This window comes from Miscanthus floridulus, chromosome 15, assembly GCF_019320115.1.
Source record: "Miscanthus floridulus cultivar M001 chromosome 15, ASM1932011v1, whole genome shotgun sequence".
Lineage (NCBI taxonomy): Eukaryota > Viridiplantae > Streptophyta > Magnoliopsida > Poales > Poaceae > Miscanthus > Miscanthus floridulus.
In genome coordinates, this window is record NC_089594.1 from 3,021,097 (window position 1) to 3,042,312 (window position 21,216).

At 47.8% G+C, this 21,216-nt stretch overlaps 1 pseudogene; it reads left to right on the forward strand.

The window, feature by feature from the left end:
• The first annotated feature begins 153 nt into the window (after positions 1–153).
• On the forward strand, positions 154–20,680 carry LOC136508101 (uncharacterized; annotated as a pseudogene).
• Positions 20,681–21,216: the final 536 nt, after the last annotated feature.

A 21,216-nucleotide genomic window follows, 5' to 3' on the forward strand; every position in this document is an offset into this window, starting at 1 on the left:
CTAACAGGTTCTATATATTTTAAAACAAATGGAATAGATCGAAACGAACTTACTATTACTAAACAGGAAAGCTCATGTGTATGTATGTATAAATATAGGCAGCGCGATCGATAGAGCAGGTAGCTGAGCAGAGAAGAAAGAGGGAGGGGGGAAGCGGTTGTTGGCACGGACGGACAGGCAACGCGGGCGCTTGTCCGCGCGGCGGGAGCGCGCGCGCCTTGCAATCATCATTCCAGAATCAAACAAGCATGGCGCAACCAGGCCGAGGCGGGGAGGAGGGCGCTGGAATGGCGGAGGTGGAGGGGCAGCGGCATGAGCGATGGAGGAACGGCGACGGCGGCCGGGACGAGGCGTGGCGGCGGTGGGCGATGCTGGCGGCGACGGTGTGGATCCAGGCGCTGACGGGGACCAACTTCGACTTCTCGGCCTACTCGTCGGCGCTGAAATCCTCGCTGGGTGTCTCCCAGGAGGCGCTCAACTACCTGGCCACGGCGTCGGACCTGGGCAAGGCGCTGGGGTGGTCGTCGGGGCTGGCGCTGCTCCACATGCCGCTCCACGCCGTGCTCATGGTCTCCGCCGCCATGGGGCTCGCCGCCTACGCCGTGCAGTACTACTGCCTGGTCGCGTCCGTCGCCGTCCCCTACCCTCTGGTACGTGCGTGTCGTCGTCATTGTCATTGCTTGGCGGCGTGTCCAGCTGATGTTCGATCGTTGAGGTTGGGCCGTGGTTGGCAGGCAGTGCATATAGGAGTATATGTCAGTCACCCTCATCGATCAATTACCAGCCGTCTCGATCGTTTCGTTTAGTCTATGAGAAAGAAAGAAATAAATAACAAAAAAGAAGAAGATAGGAATGGACGTAGACGACGATGGAGATTGTAGAGTGTGATGATGGGGAATCAGGGACGGAGGCAGCGAGCAGCAATATAATGGCCAATGGCCAATGGCCGGCGGAGCAGAAAAGGACGCCGGCGCCGCGCATGCCGCTCGCCCTTCCGTCGTCGGTGGCGACGACCATGCCGTGCCGGCCGGCTCCTATTCGGACGCCGTATTATCTTGCTGTGCTTCTATATATTCGGAGGGTGACGGACGGACGGTGACCAGCAGTCCAGCACAAAGCAAGCACGCTACTCCACTGTGGGCTGTTGTGGATGGGAGATGGCTCCATCTGGCATCTCCTTTCCTTTTCTTGAAAAGACAAAGATCGTATATGCTCAGCTGCACCCGTCGGAACGGATCTCCATCTCCTTCCTTACGTTTATTATCCGAACCAACCCATTCTCACCTTACCTCTTCTTTGTTTCCCCTCTCCCTTTTCTTCTTCTTCTTTGATGTTATTTTACTGCGCGTGTTTATTACAGAACACATACTTTCTTTAGCATTCGTATTTCAAAGCTTTTCGTATGGTGCTGATCGATTTTCTTGTCATAAACTATACAGTCCTGTCACAAACTATATATATAGTCATAGAATTTTAAAAAATAATGAGGGTTTTCTTTATATTTCATTCTCACATAGTGATTATTGTCTTTGTACATTAAGAATCCCTACAAATGGCAGTGTTCGGATAAAAAAATAGTTAGATTCTAGAATTTCATTCTAAAATGCAAGTGTTTGGCATTCTTATTCTCCTATCACCTTCTCATGCATTTTCCTTAGAAAATCCAAACAAAGGGCCGAGCTAAAGTGACATGACATGAGATGGGGATTAGACATCCATCATCAACCAGCGGAGTATCCAGCAATAGTTAAGTTACTTCATCAACAACCAACCGTAAAAATTAAAAAAACAACAACCAACCAACCAGTACATTTCAAATTCAGTCTCAGGTCTGAATTGAATGTTATCTGCAACTAACTCAACTCTGCTTTCCTCCTACCAGTCTGCCTCTGCTCTGCTTTTGACTGCTAGATGAGCCACCTGCACAACACGCGCGCTCTCGCAAAGTTCTAACTTCTCCTGTTTCTTTGTCTAATAACCTGATAAAACAAACACATACTCCAAACTGTATACGTTTCTTTTTTCTGGTAAATATCTTGTTCATTGATAGGTGTGCCCAATCCGAAAACCCTTTTTTTCAACTGTCAAACAGTGACAACATATTCCAGCAACTAGCATCAATCAAGGAATCAAAATCCTGGGGAAGCGTAAAATGTTCTTGCTTCTATTAACAAGCAAACCACTCAAATTCATTTCCCCCACAGCACCAGCAGGACACTATCTTTATCCACACTAAAAAATCTTGAAGGCCTAGTAGTAGTACACAAAGGTAGATGAGTTCTCAGCCACTGCGAAATAAGTCTACCATCACACCAACAAACACACATCGCAATCACATCATGCCATTCCATTCTCACAAGTCACGGCTGCATCATCCACCTACTCCACACCTTCCTTCAATACATTCAGGAGAAATATGTGGCATGTCACAACACATAGACGGAATCACAAAGTTTTAAGGTCACATTGCCACAGCACCGTTACAAAATACTATACAGTATTTGATGCATAACCTCACTTCCCTTCTCAGCTACTCAATGCCTACCACATATCAGGCTACTGGTAATTGTTGAGGAAAATGAGACTACATGTCCCATTCCAAGCACATTTTAAAAGCATTTATCTCTACATCTTCAAAGGAAAAAAAAATGTGTACATTCTTCCAGTAGTAAAATGCATTCCAGGCCCTATAGATAGGCCTCCCAGCATAGAAATCAACCCTGCAGTTTTCAGTAGATAGTCTATATTAGCACACCACCGGTTTTCTTGACAAACTGATTGCAAACACTTCACTCGAATGTATTCAAGCCAAGATGTAGAGACGACAGAGGTTAAATTGTCAATTAAAGCCATAATATGCAATTGCAATTTATATTGAACTTAATTATATCATCAAATTCTGATTCATATGTTGGCCCTTGCAGGTGTTCTTGGTCTGCTTGATAGCAGGGTGCAGCATCTGCTGGTTCAACACAGTATGCTTTGTTCTCTGCATACGCAGCTTCTCTGCAAACAACCGCTCCCTGGCCCTCTCCCTATCAATAAGCTTCAACGGGCTCAGCGCTGCCTTCTACACTCTCTTTGCGAATGCCCTATCCCCTTCCTCCCCAGCTGTATACCTCCTCCTCAATGCAATCCTCCCTTTTGGTGTCTCTATTCTTGCACTCCCAGCAATCCTCCTCTGCCACACAAATGACAGCCACCTCCAAAGTGCGCCCAGGCATGACAGGCGTGTCTTCCTCGGTCTCTACATCCTCGCATTCATCACCGGGATATATCTGGTGGTCTTTGGATCTTTCACCGCAACCGGCTCTACTGCATGGGTCATCCTCACAGGTGCCATGGTCCTCCTCACCCTTCCTCTCATCATCCCTGCCTGCTCCAGTTGCTCATATGTGGATACAGATGGCCCTGACCCTGCATCGCCACTAAACCATGATGATCCACATAAGCCACTCCTAATCAGTAACAATCATCAGATGGAGTCCAATGCGATGGTGCAAAAACCAATGGAGCACCAGACGCAAGGCAATTGTTGTGGAACAATAGTGGGCAAGGGCCACCTGGCGGCGCTCGGTGAAGAACATAGTGCAAAGAAGCTCATTCGGTGTGTGGACTTCTGGCTCTACTACACAGCCTACTTCTGTGGAGCCACTGTTGGCCTGGTATACAGCAACAACTTGGGGCAGATTGCGCAGTCATTGCGCCAGCAGTCACAGCTCACCATGCTACTTGCTGTCTACTCATCCTGCTCCTTCTTCGGTCGTCTTCTTTCTGCACTACCTGACATCCTTCACAGGTATCTGTTTTGCTTTATACACAAACATATATCTCATCATATCACATGCTTCCTAACTAAAATTTGTATACAGGAAGGTGTCACTTGCTCGCACAGGGTGGCTTGCTGCTGCATTGGTCCCCATGCCAATGGCCTTTTTCCTTATGTGGAACCAACAAGATGCAAGCACCCTGGTAGCAGGAACAGCACTAGTTGGCCTAAGCTCAGGGTTCATCTTTGCTGCAGCAGTGTCAGTGACCTCCGAGCTCTTTGGACCAAATAGCGTTGGGGTGAATCACAACATCCTAATCACCAACATCCCGCTGGGCTCACTCCTCTATGGCCAGATTGCTGCCATGGTATACGATGGAAATGGCCAAAAGATGACAGTAATGGATAACAGCACTGGCACTGTTGACACCATGATTGTGTGCATGGGGATGAAGTGCTACTCAACCACCTTCTTCCTGTGGGCTTGCATCACATTTCTGGGGTTAGCATCAAGCATAGTTCTATTCATACGAACAAAACCAGCTTATGGTGCTGCTGCTAGCCGGTAAAGTTGTAAGCACATTCACCAAGTTTCCAGTTAACAGAGAAACTCCTTTATCAGTTCCTTACTGATTTGAAACCACAGTTAGCTTGTACAAAAGAATTGACTTAGTTCTAGGTGAAATGGGCTAGATACAATACACGAAATGAATACCATGACAAGAGACATCAAGAGGATAGAAAATTATCAGCTTATCAGCTGGTATGTAAAGTACAACCAGTATTACCTTTACTGGGATTAATACTAACAAGTAGGCCCAAGGTTGGATGAAGTCAGTTTGGAATGTTTATTACTGGTTGACTGAGACGTGCAAAATCCTCTGTATTTACTGTTGTTATGTACGTTGAAATTTCGACCAATGAAAACATGGCATTTCAAAGGAACGAATTATTTTTTTTAAAGTACTTCTCACGGTAAATTTAGTAACATCTATATCTTAAATAATCAACCTAATAATTCTTGTACATTTATGATCAAAGTTAAAAAAGTTTGATTGACAAGAATATTCTGACTTGGAGCTAGTGCTACTTAACGACGTATCACATGGTAGAGTTCCGAGCAAATAACTTATCTTTCAATCTTTGTCAGGGCAATAACGTTTACATTAAATAAGGAGGGCAGCGAGTTCTCTAAATAGCAGAAAATGACATGAAAGTTCTAAATTTTGGAAGGATGTCCTAGATGGACACTCCAGTGAGCTGTAATAAAAAAAGAAATATAATTCAGTATGGAGCCCATGGAGCATTCGATTCAGGCAAAGAAATGGACCTTTGTCACCTTTCTAAACCTATAATTTTGTTATTATATTGTTAAATAGCACGGTAGAAAGCGAATCCAGTGTGGACACATGCCTATGAACCTTTAAACATTCCTGGAAGCTACCGTCCAGCAATTTCAGATTAGTAGGAGAGAATATTCACTGGAATGCAAAAAGAATCACATTTGTATTACTTCATTTGAGGGGTTACAACTGGAGAATGTGAATGCAAATACTTGAACAAAACAAAGATGATCGGAAAGTAACGGCTTAATAGCTGATATGTTAAAGTACAAAACCAACACACCATTCACAGTCCACAGAGCATGAATACTAACAAGTTTGCCCAAGATAGCATGAGTCAGTTTAGACTGTTGTTGCTGGTCAAATAGAATTGTGTGCAAAATGCTCCATGTTTACTGTTTTTATGTTATACTTAATGGCTTAAAGTATGCAGGACTTCGGAGATTGGACTGATTGGCATTTCAGCTTTCTGCCTAAAATGAAGTCAAATAACTTCTCTTTCAACTTTCAATCTTTATTAAGGAGATACTGATACAGCAAACAGGGGATCAATGAGTTCTTCAAATAGGACAATATGACAGAGAAAGTTTAACTTTTGCAAGAATGGTCAGGATGGACTACTCAGGTGTTGAAAAGGAACTAAACTTCATTGAGCAATAGTTGAAAAGGAACTACACTTCAGCGCGGGATCCACAGAGCATTCAATTATTGTACAAACAGACATACAACTTTCATCTCTTTCTATACCTACAATTTCGCTGTTATAATGTTAAAATAAGTAATAACACATAACAAGTGAAATCCAGTCTGAAAGTGTATAGGTTGTCCCCTCGAAAAAAGAAATAGCTCCGTTACCTATAGGCCTTCAACCTTTCCTGGAAGGTAACATCCATCCAGGCATCCAGCAATTTCCGAAAAGTAGTACAAATTATTCACCAAATGCAAAAGACTTTTTTTTCCGAGAACGTGCTTTAGCCCAAATGCAAAAGACTCACATTCATATTACCTCGTTCAAGGGCCTACGAAAGTACGAATGGAGGATACAATCACTTGACAGGACACATGACTAATGACTATTTCTTCTGTTGTTCATCATGCTTGCGCCATGGGTTCAGGGCTTCCCTCATAGCTTGGGCCTCTGGACTGCTTTCCCAAGCTCGTTTTTCTGACTCCAAAACAACAACCTTATCATCTGTACATATAACCATGGAGAAGATATATGTAAGATGCCTTCCTGTGCAGAAGTGAAAAAATAGAGAGCCTGACAGGATGAATGGTACTAGGCAATCTGAACTCGTTTTGTGGCCACCAAAGTATCAGAAGTTTGGATTGTTGTTACATGGGAAGATGCACTGAACCAACAACTGGTGATTCGTGGTAAATTTGGGAACTTTGGCAATTACCCAATGACTTAAACAAGCCCATTAGTTTCATCGTCAACCATCAGCTGGTCTGAACTTGGATGACTGGAAAAATGCAAGTGCCAATTGGATCTACAATAGCAGCAATGCTGCAGTTGAAAACTTTGCAATCTGCCTAAAGCTACCTACAGGTTAAAAAAAACTGAGGACTGGATGCAAGCTCTCAGATGGACAGCCAATAATAATTGATTCAAGTGCGACTGATTATTAGAGATCAGAAATAAATTACAAGGGTGAGGGGGTTGGATGCTGAGCAGAGCAGGGAGGGAGAAACCTACAGAAGCCCGTGTGGATCATGAAGAGCTCCATGGCGGCGCCAATGGAGGCCCCGACCACCGCGATCTTCAGGTACCAGCCTGCGAATTTCATGCACGCACCCTCTGAATTCGTCCCTCGGTCAGGGAGAGTTTGCTCCTAGCAACTGCAAACTGCGACCGATGCACAACGCGGTACGAATCAAAGGCCAATCTCATGGATGGAATGAATGACTCTCGCATCGAGAACTAGTGTGCTTGTGGGGGTAAGGTAGGAGCGAAGGGGCGTTGGTACTTACGGGTCGGAAGCTAGTGGTGGCCGGAGATGGAGATGGGGACGACGGAGACCAAAGCGGCGGAGCGGCGGCGGGTTTCTGGTGAAGAACAGTGGGGGCAGTGGCACGTGACGCCGGCAGTGTGTTGGGCTCGTTGAACTAATTCCACATTGGCCCATGTTGGCCTAGTACGAAAGCCCACCACATGTACATACTTGTCGACATGTTTAATTTTTTTTTTTTGAATCAATGACTATTTGAATATTTTGAATGGACTTCTCAAAAAACAATGGGAACGGTAGATTTTGTCCATAATTTTTGAAATATTATAAATTTTATTTTGCTGAAAATGGTACGCTTAAAATTCTTAATATGTTTTTGCGATCAATTCTTAGTATTGGTTATATACTATTAATTAATCGTTAAACTAGTGTAGTGATGACTAGAGGGAGTATACGCTTCTTTATTGGAGTGTAATTGAAAATAAGATAGCAAAGGGGCACTGTGACTGAAAATATTTGAAATGATCGTTAAAGGAGAGTAGCAATCTTGAAAGATCTATTGGGCAGAATTGCTCCAAGAACCACATGCTCCCTCTGTCCCAAACTATTTGTCGTTTTTGGTTTTCGTGTCGCAAGTTTGACTCAATTTGTAAAAAATACGTGCAGCATTGTATCTCCTAATAAATTTATTAAAAAACTAGATTTAAATATATTTTCAATTATACTAATTATGTATCATAAATATTAATATTTTTTAATATATATTTTGTCAAAGTTGTTTCTTGAAAAACGAAAACGATAGATATTTTAGGACGGAGGGAGTATATCATTTGGTTCATCTGAAAACCTTCTCCTCACGGGGCCATTGGAATCCATGACATGGTTCACACAAAATATTCCAAAATTGTCACAGCTTGCTGACGTATCTACATTTAAGCAGTCAGTATCAGCAATTCAGCATCGCCAAGACGCCAAGTGGATTTGATGCTTTCAGATACCAATCAGTGGACAGCAAACCACCCTTGGTAATTCTGCACTACTGCAGTTTGAAGGGAAGGAAGAGAAAAAAAGAGTCGTTTTTCGTTATCCACCAATTTAAATCCTAGTTGAAATATAATATGGATCATACATATAGTGCTTTCTACAAGAATTACACCGTATTTTTGTGAAATCGTTGCATTTGTGGCCATACGTTCTGTCTGTCTGAAGTCAAGTAACCATTTGGCCGAATAGGAGGCGAGATATTCTTCCTCTCGCTCGCGCGCATGGTGACCTCGCCGCCGGTAACGGTGAGGGCGGTCGCCTGCGCTCTCACCCTGACCCCGTCATCACGGCTCACCCGCGCCTGCCTCGCACAGCGCCGCCGCCGCCGCCGCTGGCCCCCTCGATGTAGCGGGAAGCAAACTGCCGTGGTCGAGGAGGAAGCAGCTTCTTCGCGGGAGGCCAAGAACGGAGAGGGGGACAAGGGGCGCGGGGTGCAGGGATGGTTTGCTCTGGATACGATCGGGCTGGACATCCTCAGCATCGCTCTGCCCGCCGCGCTCGCGCTCGCCGCCGACCCCATCGCGGCGCTCGTCGACACCGCCTTCGTCAGTCACTTAGGTGAAGTGAATCTTTCCTCTTTTCCTCAATTTCTGCCTCTCTGGGGGGTCTCATGCTACAGATGGAAACATTTGATTGATCTTTCCTGTTTTTCCTAGTTTTGTCAATGAGCATTCGCTGATATTTAAATTAAACTACCCATAATTTTTCTGTCATCAGGTTCGGCCGAACTTGCTGCTGTTGGTGTATCAATTTCAGTGTTCAATTTGGTGTCAAAGCTGTTTAATGTGCCCCTGCTTAACGTGACCACATCCTTTGTTGCTGAGCAGCAGGCAACGGATGATGGTTTCAGTGGGACAAGAGAAGGTAAGCAGCTGAAGATTTCGAACATTTGCTAACAATAACCCCACTATTTGTGTTACACTAATCTATTATTTAGTTCTCGCTTAGGATTCGACTTTCCAAGGTCTCCTGAAGAGTTGACCCCGAAAAGGAAGTTTCTTCCAGCAGTATCAACATCATTGGCTTTAGCTGCTGGTATTGGGCTGATGGAAACTGTGGCACTGATTTTTGGATCGGGGACACTAATGGACATGATCGGCATACCTATTGTAAGTAAGAAGTTTAATTTATTTCTATTCTCAGAAACTTTAGTATCAATGACTTGGCACCCAGTTGGTTATCCGCTTAGCCAGTATTTTTTTTTTTAGTTACACAAAAATTGTCATACCTAGCTATGTTTCTTTAAAATAGAAGTATCATGTACCTGTCATATAGACATATACCTTGTGTCAATAGTTGAATTGAAGACCATGAATAACTGTAATACTAACACCTTATTTTAGTTTTGACATTTGAGCCCAAGTTTTTTATCATCTGTTATTCTTACAGTACCTTTACTCAAACTGTCAAAACCTGATTTGTTGTGTATTATCTATGCAGGATTCTCCAATGCGAATACCAGCTGAGCAATTTCTTACATTTAGGGCATATGGTGCTCCACCGATCGTGGTGGCACTTGCTGCACAGGGTGCATTTCGTGGGCTCATGGATACAAAAACACCTTTATATGCTGTGGGTAAGATTATATGAAACTCTTTTAGCTGAAATGGACAAAGTAGACCATGTGAACTTTTGCAATTATGTATTTCTTATGAGCAAGTTTCAGGATGAAATGTCTTGTGCATGTATTGCCACTTCAGTTATCTATACAACTAGTTCAGTGGTCATCTAGAAATTTAACAGTAATAGACCTGTCAATGTTATCAATTTTAGATTTAAAGTTCCCCATTAATGAGTGGCAGTAAGATCTAGGAAGTGATAGCTACTACCAATGCAAGTTGTGAGAACTTTGCCTGATGATTGTCTTATTTATGATGTTTATGTTCCTGCAAACGACAAAAGTAAAGATTTAAGCATTCTGGATGCAGGTGTTGGCAACCTAGTAAATGTCATACTTGACGCCATACTTGTTTTTCCACTTGGTTTAGGAGTTAGAGGTGCTGCCTTGGCAACAGTGACCTCAGAGTATGTTGAATCCATCTTCAGAATTTAATGTGTTTCCTTTTTTTGGATTGTCTTTTCATCTTCAACTGCACTCATGAGAACTAAATCCTTGGTACAACTATCTGCTTGTTGTCAGGTACGTGATAGCTTGCATCCTTCTTTGGAAGCTGAATAGTAAAGTAGTACACTTTTCCAGAAATGTAATTGGTTGTGGAATCATACGTTATCTAAAATCAGGTTGGTGGATGCTCCAAATATTGATTCAGGACAAACTTATTTTGTTGCTAAAACTTTTTGTTGCAACTCCATTAATATTTAACATACTCCAAATTATAGGTTACTAGATCAGAGCAGAGCCCCATGATAGCCACTTTAACTGGAAACTATTCTGTAGGTGGACTTCTGATTGGCAGGACTATTGCAGTACTCCTGACCATGACACTGTCGACATCTCTGGCTGCAAGAGAAGGGTCAGTGCTTGCAAGTGTGGCTGACAATTTCTCTTCTGAATGATGCGCTAGCTCTTGCTGGGCAGGTATGTACATTTACAATATGTGACATTTCTTGTCTAGGGTCTTATATTACAAATCTGTATGTGTTCTGTTTTAAAGTTTCCATAATCAATGCAGGCTCTTCTTGCGAGTGAATATGCGAAAAGGAATTACAAGCAAGCTCGTTTGGTTTTATACAGGGTTCTGCAGGTTAATAATGCACTTTGGAGTTCAGAAACGCTGCTGGAATATCTTACCTCCAGTCATGAGCTGCTTGCTGATACGTTTTATTATGGTGGGGCGCCTTTGGTGTCCCAGCATAGCAGGTCCCAAGCCCTGGTAAAGGAGGAGGGTTGTGTTAGGCGTGGCGAGCCAATGTAAAAACTTAGCCACTTTAATGGAGATGAAACCCGAAAGAAAATCGTTGGGGCGTAACCCTCTTAGCGACGCGCCATATCGGAACCCGGGTATGGTGTTAAATGGGCAAGGGCCGGGTCGTCACCCCCGTGACGCGCCGTGTCGTGATCTGGGCATGGTGTCAAGTAACCAAGGATCGGGTCGTCGCTTCCTTAGTGGCGCGCTACATCGGCGCCCGGGTGTAGTGAAAAATGAGCAAGGGTCTTCGCATCTGAGTCGACGGGTGCGAAGGGTAAGGAAGCTAGTCGAACCAACTAGGATCCGTTTAGGTAGTTGGAATGTAGGGTCACTTACTGGTAAGTTAAGAGAATTAGTTGATACCGCGACTAGGAGGCGTGTAAATATATTATGCGTTCAAGAGACTAAATGGAAGGGTCAGAAGGCGAAGGAGGTGGACAATACAGGTTTCAAGCTTTGGTACACAGGGACAGTCGCGAATAGAAATGGAGTAGGAGTTTTGATTGATAAGAGCCTCAAGAATGGTGTGGTGGGAGTGAGAAGGCAAGGAGATAGGATTATCTTAGTCAAACTTGTCGTTGGTGATATGGTCTTGAACGTAATTAGTGCGTATGCCCCCCAAGTAGGCCTCGACGAGAGTGTTAAGAGACAGTTCTGGGAAGACTTAGATGGCATGGTTAGAGCTATACCTAGTAGTGAGAAGCTTTTTATAGGAGGAGATCTTAATGGGCATGTAGGTACTACAAGCGCAGGTTTCGAGGCAGTTCATGGAGGTTTTGGGTATGGTAGTAGGAATCAGGAGGGGGAGGAAGTTCTGGACTTCGCGGTAGCTTTTGACCTAATGATAGCCAACACTTTCTTTAGAAAGAGAGAATCTCATCTAGTGACCTTCAGTAGCGGACAACACTGTAGCCAGATTGACTTTGTCCTCGCAAGAAGAAAGGACAAACGAGCATGCTTGGATTGCAAGGTGATACCAGGAGAGTGTGTTGTTTCTCAACATAAGCTTTTGGTGGCAGATTTTCGTTTTCAGGTACGGGCCCGTAGGGATAAACAAGCTAAGATTGAAAGAACAAAGTGGTGGAAACTGAAAGGGGAGACGTCAGAGGTATTTAGGGAAAGGGTTATCAAAGAGGGCTCTTGGAAGGAAGAAGACGACATAAACAACATGTGGGACAAGATGGCAACCAACATTCGGAAGGTAGCCTCAGAGGTGTGTGGAGTAACCAAGGGAAGGGGACGCGAGGCTAAAGATACTTGGTGGTGGAACGAGGAAGTCCAAAGGGCTATTAAAGAGAAGAAAGAATGCTATAGACGCTTGTACCATGACAGGAGTGTGGACAACATAGAGAAGTACAAGGTGGCAAAGAAGACTGCAAAACGAGCTGTAAGTGTGGCAAAGGGTACAGCGTACGAGGATCTTTACCAACATCTGAGTACGAAGGAAGGAGAGAAGGACATTTATAGGATGGCTAGGGTTCGTGAGAGAAAGACACGGGACTTCAACCAAGTTAAGTGCATTAAGGATGAAAGGGAGCACCTCTTGGTGAAGGAGGATGAGATCCGACATCGATGGCAAGAGTATTTTGACAAATTGTTCAATGGTGAGAATATGGACACAACATTTCAGTTGGATGACTCTTTTGATGACACCAATAGGCGCTTTGTGCGGAGAATCCAAGAATCTGAGGTCAGAGAGGCGTTGAAAAGGATAAAAGGAGGTATGGCGATGGGACCGGATGGTATCCCAATCGAGGTGTGGAGATGTCTCGGGGACATAGCTATAGTATGGCTAACCAAGCTGTTCAACCATATTTTTTGATCGAACAAGATGCCTGATGAGTGGAGGAGAAGTATATTGGTACCGATCTACAAGAATAAAGGGGATATTCAAAGTTGTACGAATTACCGGGGAATTAAGTTGATGAGCCATACTATGAAGCTATGGGAAAGAGTTATCGAGCATCGCTTGAGAGCAATAACGCGGGTCTCTATGAACCAATTTGGTTTCATGCCCGGAAGGTCAACCATGGAAGCCATTTTCTTAGTAAGACAAGTTATGGAGCGGTATAGGGAGAAGAAGAAGGACCTACACATGGTTTTTATTGACTTGGAGAAGGCTTATGATAAAATACCAAGGAATGTTATGTGGTGGGCTTTGGACAAACATAAAGTCCCAACGAAGTACGTCGGGCTCATTAAGGACATGTACAACAATGTTGTGACTAGAGTTCGAACAAGTGATGGAGACACGGATGACTTCCCGATTAGGATAGGACTACATCAAGGGTCAGCTTTGAGCCCTTATTTATTTGCTTTAGTGATAGATGAGGTCACAAGGGACATACAAGGGGACATCCCTTGGTGTATGCTTTTCGCGGACGATGTAGTGCTAGTTGATGAAAGCCGGACAGGAGTGAACCAGAAACTGGAGTTATGGCGGGAGACTTTGGAGTCCAAAGCTTTTAGACTCAGTAGAACTAAAACTGAGTATATGAGATGTGATTTCGGCACTACTACTCGAGAGGAGGAAGATGTTAGTTTGGAAGGTCAAGTAGTGCCTAGGAAGGATACCTTTCGATATTTAGGATCAATGCTACAGAGGGACGGGGATATTGATGAAGATGTTAGCCATAGAATCAAAGCAGGGTGGTTGAAGTGGCGGCAAGCGTCTGGTGTCCTATGCGACAAAAGGGTACCACAGAAGCTAAAAGGCAAGTTTTATAGGACGGCGATTAGACCTGCTATGTTGTATGGTGCAGAATGTTGGCCTACGAAAAGACGACATGTTCAACAGCTAAGTGTCGCGGAAATGCGTATGTTGCGTTGGATTTGCGGTCATACAAGAAAGGATCGAGTTCGGAATGATGATATACGTGAGAGATTAGGGGTAGCGCCAATTGAAGAAAAGCTTGTCCAACACCGGTTGAGATGGTTTGGACATGTGCAACGGAGACCTCCAGATGCACCGGTGCGTAGCGGAATCCTAAGCCAGGACAGTAACGTGAAGAGAGGCAGAGGAAGACCGAAGTTGACTTGGGTAGAGGCAATAAAAGGAGACTTGAAAGGATGGAATATACCCAAAGACTTAGCCTTAGATAGGAGTGCTTGGAAGACAGCTATTCACGTGCCTGAACCTTGATTGCTTCTGATGGGTTTCAACTCTAGCCTACCCCAACTTGTTTGGGACTTAAAGGCTTTGTTGTTGTTGTTGTTGTTGTTGTGTAGATTGGAGGTGTAACTGGAATTGCACTGGCTGTGGCTCTGTTCTTTGGGTTTGGTTCTTTTTCTGTGCTGTTTACAAATGATCCGGCAGTTTTAGACATTGCCAAATCTGGAGTCTGGGTAATGAAGAATAATTGGAATAAAGCACCTGACTTTCAGAAGTAAAGCATGATATTGTTTATGCTCATTGTGACAATATGAACTCTTGCAGTTTGTCACTGTTTCTCAGCCGATAAATGCTATTGCGTTCGTGATCGACGGGCTGTACTATGGCGTGTCTGACTTCGCCTATGCTGCATACTCTATGGTATGGATGCCGTTTTCTATTGTATCCCCCATTAGGTTGTCATAACTAAACATAGCGGGACTCTGGCGTGCTTACAGTTTTGGGCATCTGTGTTGCTAAGTTTTTTGTTGGTGCTGTTTCATCGGCATTCCTACTTGTCGCTGCTCCTAAGCTTGGTCTTGGTGGTGTTTGGTCTGGTCTAGTTCTTTTTATTAGCTTGAGAGCAGCTGCTGGATTTTGGAGGTACTACCTGAGATCCAGCTGCCCCTTTTCTTGAAATATGGATAGCGTAAACCTTGGTGACTCATAGTATTTTGCTGTTGTGTGCAGGTTAGGGAGCAAAGGTGGACCATGGAAGGACATCTGGTCAGATACTGAGCTGATAAGTGACAAGAAATGACCATGTCTAGGTGACTCAGTAGGAAGATGGTAACAAGGATTATTGTCGGTACAGAAAGTGACCAACTAGTGAATATTTGTAGTTTTGCTGTACGTTGTGATCGGAGGTGGCCTAGCACTCAATGACACAGGATTTATACTGGTTCAGGCAACGTGCCCTACGTCCAGTGTGGGTCGGTCGGTGACTTTATTCCTGAGCCCAGGTGCTCGAAGTCTGTAGTGGGGTTACAAACGAGAAGGGGAAAGGAGGGGTGTACGAGAGGCCCGGTCGGGTCCGACTGGAAGGGCCGAGGGCGACCGGAACTCCGCTGTGAGCTAGGTGTTCAAGCGTGTGCTTGAGGGGTTTTTGAGCTATCGATCTAGTGAGCCTGAACTTGAAGAAGTGGACCTCCTTTGTTGGAGGGAGCGCATCCCCTTTTTATAGATAAAGGGGATGGCTTTACAGGTGAGAGGGAGAGAGTACGGATGTTTCTAAGCCTTGTTGCCCACGCCGATGAGGGTAGTGATGATGGTAGGCACCCACAATACTGTTGATGTCACTGTAGAATGTCAGGTGCACATGGGAGGTTGCGTTGGCTTCTTCAGAAAGGGTGGATGTCGGTACTTACAAAATACTATTGGTGTGTGAGAAGCCCTACCCTGTGTGCCAGGTATGGTGAACCCTGACGCCTACTATCGATGCCCAGCGGTGTGTGGGAGGCTTTTTGCCGTATGGGAGCCCGATGGCGCTACAATACTGTAGACACAAATGTCGGCGCCTACAATACTGTTTGTGTCAGGGCGGTTGAGGAGCACTATTCCCGCAGACGTACAGGGTATGGTCCTGGTATCGAGGTTTGACTTTGTGCACTGCCTTCTCCGTTTGCCCCTTGTCCCTTCCGGGCGGGTGTCCCCGGTCGGATGGCCCTAGTCGGCCCTGGCCGCGCCAGTCGGAGAAGAGTGGTAAGCAGGCTTCCTACGGGGTCCCCGGTCGGAGACGCGGGGTCGGATTAGGAAGCGGTGCTTTGGGCCAGGCCTTTCCGATCGGGGAGACCGCCCGGAGGCGGCTGGTGCCCGAAGCGAATGCTCCGGTCGGAGAGGTGGGTCGGAGAGGTTGACGAGCGAGCGCCTGTTTTTGGGTAGACCTTCCAGTCGGCGACCGGACTGTCCCTCCGGCCCGTCGTGTCTTAGGCTCTTGGGCCGGCCTACGAACTACATGCTGTTTTCCTGGGCCGAGCCCTGGCGTAGAAGCCGGTCCTCGAGGGACCCCGGGTTTATGAACCCGACAAGAGCCCCCGAGCCCTAGGCGATTTGAGCAGAATCGTCCAGGGGATTTTTGTCCTGCCGACGGGTGCGCGCGTGCGCACCCACGGGTGTAGCCCTCGGGCGGTTCGGGCAGAACCGGCTGGGGGGTTTTCTGTGTTGTCAGCAGGGGAGGTTTTTCTGTTGTGTCGGCGAGTGCGCGCGAGCGCACCCGCGGGTGTAGCCCCCGAGCCCTCGGGCGGTTCGGGCCGAACCGGCTAGGGGTGTTGCTTCGGCGGACGTGCGTGTTTTTAGTTTTTGAGACAAAATTTCATTTAACCTCGGCGTCGTTGTGCAGCCGAGGGGTCTTTTAGGCGTGGATGAGACAGAACTTACTGATCCCGGCGTCGGTGCGCGCTGCGGATCGGGTGAGAAGGTTAGTTCAGAGAAACCGCTGGCGTCGGTGCGCGCCACGGACGATGATAGCTTGGTTCGGTCGTGTCAGAGCTCACTGATCTTTGGTGTCGATGCGCGCTGTGGGATCGAGCGAGGTAGGACCGCGAACGGACCCAGGCGTCGGTGCGTGTCGTGGATCGCGGGAGTTAGTTTAGTTAGTTCAGGAATCGGACGAGCCGGAGCTCGTGGATCCTAAGTGAAGCCGTTACGCGAGTTTAGGAGTCGCGGTCCCAGGTTGATTGGAGCGTAGTCGGAAGTGAAGCCGTTACGCGAGTTTAGGAGTCGCGGTCCTAGGAGCCGTAGCCGGATGTCATAGATCCTGTCGACGCGAGCTCGGGGTCACGGTCCCTAGAGCCGTAGCCGGATGTCATAGATCCTGACGACGCGAGTTTGGGGTCGTGGTCCCAAGGTTTTTTGGAGCGTAGTGAAGCCGTCTGAAGCCGTTACGCGAGTTTAGGAGTCACGGTCCCAGGTTTATTTGGAGCGCAGTGAAGCCGTTTTGAAGCCAAAGCGTAGTTAGTTGGTTAAAGATCGGACGAGGCGATGCTCGCGGATCCTGGCGTCGACGCGCGTCGCGGGATCGGGTGAGTCGGAGTCGTGGATCTGGCGAGTTCGAGGTCGCTGTCCTTGCCGTTTTTCTTGAGCCCCCGAGCCCTATCGAGCCTTCGTGGGGGTCGATGTGAGTATTGTGCGTTACCCCATCCTCGGTTCCTCACAACCGGAGGGGCTGAGTTTCGTCGCCTGTCCCGATCACTCGGGCTCGAAGACTAGCTCGGTGAGTTCGCTAACGGGTGTGATCGAGTGGAATCCGGGTCCATCGTTCGTGACGGGGTCGGCATAGCCCTCTTGTGACATTCCACTACTCCTTTGCCTGCAACCCGACAGATGCCTAGGTCGTTCCGGAGACCGACCCAGGTGGCCTAACGGCCTCCCCTTCGATGGAGATTCTGTGGGCCTAGCGAGAGGTTCAGGATCGAACGAGAAGGTTGAGATGACCCGGTCTGCCGGACCGAGCTAGGGCCGCACGGTGCTCATCTACGGTTTTCTCCCCTGGCTCTGTTGGTTGCCCATGTCGAATGAGGCAACCACCGCTTCGTGACGCAACACGGAGCGTTCTGATGCATTTCGCTGCACGTGCGATGCTTAGTTCCCGAGCCCCCGGGCGGTTCAGGGCCCGAATCGTCCGGGAGGCGCGGGCGTATGGAATGAAATGCGCGTATGGATGTATGAAATGATTTTATAAAGAAATAGAGGGGGTTTTGATAATGTTTACCTTGGCGACTGGAGTGACGGGGCTCGAAGAGCTTCAGTCGGAAATGTCCGACCGGGACTCGAGCTCGTCGTTCGTGACGGAGTCGGCATGGCCCACGTGGGTCGTCCCTTAGCTTCCTACCCGTGTCTCGGGGTTTATCCTGAGCGATTTGATCGGCTCGGGGGATCGGTTGGTCTCCCGGCGGAGATTTCGTTTTAGGTCTCCCCTGGCCTGGGGAGCGAGGAGCTGTCTGCGTGTGGTGACGCTTCGGTTTTCGTGCTCGGTCGTGCGATAGTGGTGGGCCATACCCAGGCCATGTCTCGCTTTGCCAGGCGACGTTCCGTCTGACCCGGCGTTGCTCCGTCAGTCAATGTGCGCCCCTTCGGCCAGGGCGTGTCCCATCGTTTCCCATCCGCATTGAATGGGGGCAGAGTTTTGCGCTCTGATCGTCTGCTTCTCTTCTTTAAATAGGGGGAGGGAGAGGGCTCTCCGTCGCAGTCCTTTTGCTTGTTCTCCAACTATTGTCTCTCTTCCTTCTTCCTTCTCACCGAGAGTGCCTGTATGCCGTGGCGGTTCCTAAGTGGGAGAGAGAGTGAGCGAGGGGGAGGACTTACAAATCCTTTTGTGAACCCGGAGTGTGATGTTGGACTAGAAGTGATGCCGGATCTAATCTGCGAGGCCTTCTTTGGGATGGAGCCGTGGGTAGATTTTCTTTGGTGGATCTTTCTCGGGCGAGCTTCGTCGGAGGGGAGGTTACTCATGATTGTGCCGATGGAGGGTTCCTTGCCTATAGCCGCTCAAGTCGGCCAGTTCATAAAGTTTGATGAGATTTCTTCTAGCCATGGCGGCCATACCTCAGTAGCGGCGCCCCCACCCAGGAGCTGCCTCGACTGCATGAGAAGGTCAGGAGCTCCATGTTCTTCTACTGAGCATCTATAGGTGCGACGCCCTGGAGGTATCTATTGCGTTTTGCTGAAGTCAAAGGAGCAGAGTCGAGCAGGTCCTGGTGGTTGCATCCGATTTCTTCTTTGGCTTCCAGGCGATGTCGTTCGAGCGACCGCAGTAGTATTTGTAGCAGTAGAAAAAGTGTAATAGTTAAGTTTTATGGGTATGTCCCCGTGTAAATAGTTTCTTTGCATCAATAAATATAACCGTACTGCCCCTGTGACGAAACCACCATATCTGCTTCCTTGTTTCTATCCTAGCATAACCTTTGTTTTTATCCTTTCTTTTTCGTACCTGCCCGTTTTGTCCCGTAGGGTGCGATTTTGGGAGCCCGGGGTGTGGCCCGCGGGGCTCGGTTGCTCGCATTCGTAGGGAAAGGCGGGGTGCGTTCGGTTTGGGAGTAAGAACATGGTTACGTAGGGTAATCAAAGGAATGGATTGTGTTTCCATTCGGGGAGAAAGTTGTATACCATGTGATAGTAAAGAAAAAGAGAGGTAATACTCAATATTTGTACACTTATGGAGCCCCCGAGCGACCCGGGTTGAAAGTGTTTCGGGCGGGGGCGCTCTTACGGGAGCATGTGTTTTAACCAAAAGTGCTTAGGCTAAGTTTAAGGGAAAAACAACGTGGCTGTTCAATGTTCCAAGTGTTGTTGAGAACATTGTCGTTGTTGTCCTCCAGTCGGTAGGTGCCCGGTCAGATTACTTCGGTTACCATATAGGGTCCTTCCTAGGGTGGAGAGCTTGTGTTTTCCTTCATCGATTGGGTCCTTCAGAGCATGAGATCGCCGACTTCAAGTATCCTTCCACTGATCTTCCTTTCGTGGTACCTGCGGAGGGTTTGTTGATAGCGAGCGGAGCGGATGACGGTTGTCTCGCGGGCCTCTTCGAGCAGGTTGACGGCGTCTTGCTGAGCCTCCACGGCTCGGTTGCGGTCGAAAGCTTTTACTCTTGGTGCGCCATGGTCGAGGTCGGAGGGCAACACGGCTTCTGCTCCGTAGGCCAGGAAGAAAGGTGTGAATCCCGTGGATCGGTTTGGGGTCATTCTTAGGCTCCAAAGGATCGCTGGGACCTCAGCAACCCATCGCTCAGCGTGTTTGTTGAGTCGGTCAAAGATGCGCGACTTGAGTCCTTGGAGGACCATGCCATTGGCGCGTTCGACCTGACCGTTAGTTCATGGATGTCTGACCGAAGCCCAGTCGATTCTGATGCCGTATCCATCACTGAAGTCCAGAAACTTCTTCCTGGTGAAGTTGGTCCCGTGGTCAGTGATAATACAGTTAGGAACGCCGAATCGGTAGATGATGTCGAGGAAGAATTTGATCGCCTCTTCCGAGCAGAGATTGGTGATGGGCTTGATCTCTATCCACTTGTTAAACTTGTCAACTGCTACGAGTAGGTGAGTGAAGCCGCCTGGGCCTTTTTTGAGGGGTCCTACCATGTCGAGGCCCCAGACTGCGAATGGCCAGGTGATTGGGATGGTTTGGAGCTCCTGCGCTGGTAAATGGGTTTCCCGAGCGTAGAACTGACATCCTTCGCACCTACGGACGACCTCCTCCGCGTCTCGTAGCGCGGTGGGCCAGTAAAAACATTGGCGAAAGGTTTTCTGACCAAAGACCTTGGGTCCGCATGATGCCCGCAGATCCTAGCATGGACCTCGAGGAGGATCTGCTTCCCCGGCTGGCGGGGATGCATTTCATGAGCACCCCTGACGGACTCCGTTTGTAGAGTTCGTTACCGAGCACGATGAAGGTCTTGGCGCGTCGAGCGATTCATCGGGCTTCAGTCCTTTCGGGTGGGAGGACCTCCTCGAGGAGGTAGGCGAGTAGCAGTACCCGCCAATCGGTTTCATCGAGTGCCAGTACGGCGACGTCCGCAGGTGAGTAGAGCTACCGGGGTCGGAGCCCCCGGGCGCTGGCTGGGCGTCGAGGTCGGAGCCCCCGATCGCCGGTTGGCCGTCGGGGCGTGTCTGGGTCGGACCTTCCAGGATGCGGGCGGACGGCTCGTGGACGTCGTTGATGAAGACCCCGCTCGGGGATGGATCCCGCCTGGCGGCCAGTTTTGTGAGGAAATCGGCGGCATCGTTGTCCCTTCAAGGGACGTGATGCAACTCGATTCCCTAGAACTTGTCCTCGAGCTTGCGCACCTCTTGGTAGTATGCTGTCATGAGGGGGCTTTTGCAGGAGGACTCCTTCATGACCTGATCAACGACTAGCTCCGAGTCGCCGCGGACGTAGAGTCGCGTAGCACCGAGCTCGATGGCGATGCATAGTCCGTTGATAAGGGCCTCATATTCCGCGGTGTTGTTTGAAGCCAAAAAGTGGAGGCGGATGGCGTAGCGGAGCCTACTCCCGTCTGGGGAGATCAGAACCACTCCAGCCCCTGAGTCGGGCGCCATTACGGATCCATCGAAGTACATTGTCCAGTACTCGTGGGAGACGTCCGGGACCGGTA